Source organism: Nycticebus coucang, chromosome 15, assembly GCF_027406575.1.
Source record: "Nycticebus coucang isolate mNycCou1 chromosome 15, mNycCou1.pri, whole genome shotgun sequence".
NCBI lineage: Eukaryota > Metazoa > Chordata > Mammalia > Primates > Lorisidae > Nycticebus > Nycticebus coucang.
The window spans coordinates 112,117-116,498 of NC_069794.1; positions in this window are offsets into that span (position 1 = coordinate 112,117).

Below are 4,382 nucleotides of genomic sequence, written 5' to 3' on the forward strand. Positions count from 1 at the left end.
GAATGTTTTTTTTTGTTTGTTTGTTTGTTTGTTTTTGCCGGGGCTAGGTTTGAACCCGCCACCTCCGGCATATGGGACAGGCGCCCTACTCCTTGAGCTACAGGCGCCGCCCTGCAAGTTATTTTTAAATGCATCTTCCCTCCCACCCCGTTTTCCCATATATTATCTTGGTCATGTTGGGTGTGGTTTCAAAGGGGCTTGCATTTACAGCACCTTCTCCAGAAGTACCTAAAACACAAAACAACCGAGAACTAAACCACCTTACTTTGCTACTGGGGTCCTCCCGCTCAGCACTGTCGCCTATGGGCTTGCTGGTCGTCACCTCTTGGAAAACCTAGAAGCTGAAACGTGATCAGTGAGAAAACCAAAAAACCTTTTATTCTGGCAGGCCAAATAAACACGGAAAACCTCAGCACTTTACTAACGAAACGCTTTGATTTTACTTATTTTAAAAATAATTGTTTTGACTTCAGCCTCTTGATTCTCTGACCCCAGTTAAGGAGAGGGAGGCACACAAATAGCACACGTGCGGCCGACAAAGGAGAGTCAGAAATGCCATTGAAAAAGATGAAAAAGCACATATGAGTGTGGGTCCTCTGCAGGTCACTGTAGCCGACTCCACCCAGGTCAGCGACAGGCGCTGGGACCGGCTGGGAGCCGGCTTTACCCACCAGTACTCAGACCCATCTGTGTCGGGGAGTGAAGCGTTCTGGAGTAACACATGGGGTCCTCAAGAAATGAGTGCTCTTACTACTCTGCTTGCTTAAGGTGATAGAAATACAGGGAATACGTTTTAGATAGGTTGAGATAAAAAGTTTTGTTTAATGGAGCATTTCAGTTGCCTGGAAAATTTCTGCACAATACCTTATGAATGATGCTGTGAATAAATGTTTTATAATAACTATATTTTTTTCTAAGAAAAAGTAGGATACTGTGTCCTTTGAAGTTAGGACTAGGAGTCTGAAAGAAAGGATTTTCAACAAATGAAGCACACAATATTGTCTCATTAAGATGACAGAGAGTGGGGTGTGTTCTCTGCTTATACAGCTACTGGCTAGGATTTACACAAAGACTCTTTTTTCTAATTGTGGTGAAGAGATAAAAGGTTTAAAATGAGAGATTTAGTAAAATTGTCTTGTACCAACTTTTTAAAATGTAAGCTTCTCAGAAACAAAATTTTAACATGTCTTTTCACAAAATAAATCACTACCCAAATGTGTACAACTGTGTAAAAACTGTTGCTGACCTCAACAAATGGAGCATTTCTGTCAGTCCTGCAATGGCCAATTTCAGATACTCCTAGAAAAAAATACATAATCTAGCTGTGACATATCATTACTGGTAATCACCTGCTTATTTCACAATGGATTTTCAATCTTATTACTATGTGAGCAAAGTACAAAACATACTAAACTGAAAACACTGGCCAAGAGAACCTGTAACATTTACCCACAATGATAAAGATGACAGCAAATAAGTATGTGAGAAAGTAGGTAAAACTCAAACTCTTTATCTTATACATAATAGGATACAGAATTTGTAAAGAATAGTGAATTACACTTATTTTGTAGGACAAAATTATAATTTAGCGTTAGTATCTGTTCAATTCTGGTCTTTTTAAATGTCACAAAATGTACTTGCTAGTTAGTTGGCTTAAATTCTATAATCATCTTTGAAAATCTAAATTTTGGCAACTACTATATACAATTTTATATGACTCCCTCAATATCTACACACTACTGAAAGATCTAGCTACAGTTTTAAAAGACATAAGAGTGGGCTCAGCGCCTGTAGTACAGTAGTTAGAGCACCGGCCATATACACTGGGGCTGGAAAGTTTGAATCCAGCCCGGGCCTGCCAAATGACAACTACAACAATAGCCAGGTGGTGTGGTGGGTGCCTTTAGTCCCAGCTACTTGGGAGGCTGATGCAAGAGAACTGCTTAAGCCCAAGAGTAAGAGCCTGCCGTGAGTTGTGACGCCATAGCACTCTACTGAGGATTAGGGCAAGATAGTGAAAGACTGTCTCAAAAAAAAAAAAAAAAAAAGACATAGGAGTGACGTCACCAAAAACAGCACAGCAGGAAGCTCTAGGGATTGGTTCCTCCACCAGAATAACCATTAAGCTGGAAAAAAATTTACAAGAATCAACTATTTCATAATCCTATAACCTAATCAGATTCTTAAAGCAAACAGGAAGGCTTGATGGAGAAACTGCAGCCCTTTGGCAAGAGGGTGATGTGAGTAGACCACATAACCATCTGCACCGTCTGTTCTTGGTGGGACTATGTCCTCCAGAGCTAGGGAATTATGCCTCTTGGTCAGTCTGGCAGTTCCCCAAGAGTCAGCAAGATGTGTGCCTTTGTTTTGACCCTCTCTGGCAATAGCAAGTTCCTCAGCACCATCCATCAGAAAATTTAGACACATAAACACTTTTTTAATCTTTAAGAAAAGATCCAGACATTTAAGGAAATCCCTGACAGGTCACAAGCTAACCACAGAGACAGCATAGTAAGAACTTCAGTTACTACACAACAAGGAATACAGAATTTGCAGAAACAATCTGGCAAATGCACTACACAGACAACTACAGCCCTCAACAAGTAACATAAACAATCCCCGAGGAAGAATCTGATTTCTAGAGCTATCACATTACAAAATTACAAAGTACGCATACCAATTAGAGAATATGGCTAAATCACAGGGGAAAAAGAATAACTATCACTGAGGAGCCTAGATATTGGAATTACTAGTCAAAGATGTTAATCAATTATGTTAAATATGATGAAAGAGCTACCAGATATAAGGGGCAAAGGACTAAAGGAACCAGGAGAGTGATCTATAAATAGAGAACATCAATAAAGAGATAGAAATTATACAACTGAAAAATACAATGGTGGAAATAAAAAGTTTCACTGGAAGGATTCAGCAGCAGACTTGAAAAGGCAAGAGAAAGTATCAGCAAACTTAAAGATAAGGCAATTGACATTCAGTCTGAGCACAAATTAAAAAAAAAAAAATCAACAGAACCTCAGGGACCTGTGGGAATCAAACGTACCAAAATACACATATAGGAACTCCAAGAAGAGAAGAGAGAAAAGCGCAGAACAAATGTTTGAAGAAATAATGGCCAGAAGTGAGAGAGGTGCATTGAAAGCTGAGATGGGCAGAACTCCAGGCTTCCTGCCCAGTTAGCCACATTGTGAATGCAGAATAAAAGTTCCTGAAGGCAATTTAAAAGCGCTTCAGCCCCAGAGAACACACAAATGATAGGAAGAAAGTCTGAATGAAGATCAATCCAGCCCAAACATTCCCCTAGGCCAAAGCCTGACCCAGAACAAGGCCTTGACTCTCTTCAATTCTCTTAAGGCTGAGAGAGGTGACGAAGCTGCAGAGAAAAGTTGGAAGCTGCAGAGGCTGGTCTACGAGGTTCAGGGGCATCTCCATGACACAGAGGTGTAAGGTGAAGCAGCAGGTGCTGATGGAACGGCTTCAAGTGACCCAGGAGTCCTGGCTGAGATCACTGCTGAGGGTGGCTACACTACAGATGTTCACAATAGAAGAAACCTCCTCCCGTTGGAAGATGCTGTCCAGGCCTTTCATACCTGCAGAGGAGAAGTCCATGTCTGGCTTCAAAGCTTCATAGGACAGGCTGGCTCTCATTAGGGACTAGAGCAGCTGGTGACCTTAAGTCAAAGCCAGTGCTCACTGACCATTCTTAAGATCCCAGGGCCCGTCAGAATTATGCTGTACCTACTCTGCCTGTGTTCTGTAAATGGAACAACAAAGCCCATATGTGATGAGAAAGGTGCTTCATTGCTAAGGAATTTTATCCCAAAACTCTTAATCCCAGTCCAATCATGAGAAATACATCAAACAAACTCAAAACCGAGAGACATTCAACAGACTACCCAACCGAATACTTGTCAAAACTGTCAAGGTCATGAAAACAAGGAAAGTGTAAGAAACTATCATAGAGAAGAGAATGCAAAGGAGATATGATGACTAAATGCAGCATATACCTGGATCAGATCCTGGGACAAAAAGAGGACACAATGGAAAAACTGGTAAAATCCAAATAGAGTCTGGAGTTTAGTTAACAGTAACTACCTGGGCGGCGCCTGTGGATCAAGGAGTAGGGTGCCGGTCCCATATGCCAGAGGTGGCGGGTTCAAACCCAGCCACGGCCACCAAAAAAACAGTAACTACCGATGCTGGCTTCTCCCTCATGATAAATGTTCCATAGTAATGCAAGACATTAACAATGGGGCATCTGGGTAGGGGGCACATGGAAGCTCTTTGTACTATCACTGCCAGTTTTACGTAAATCTAAAATTAGTCCAAAATAAATCTTTACTGAAAAAGAAAAAAAAGACATAATA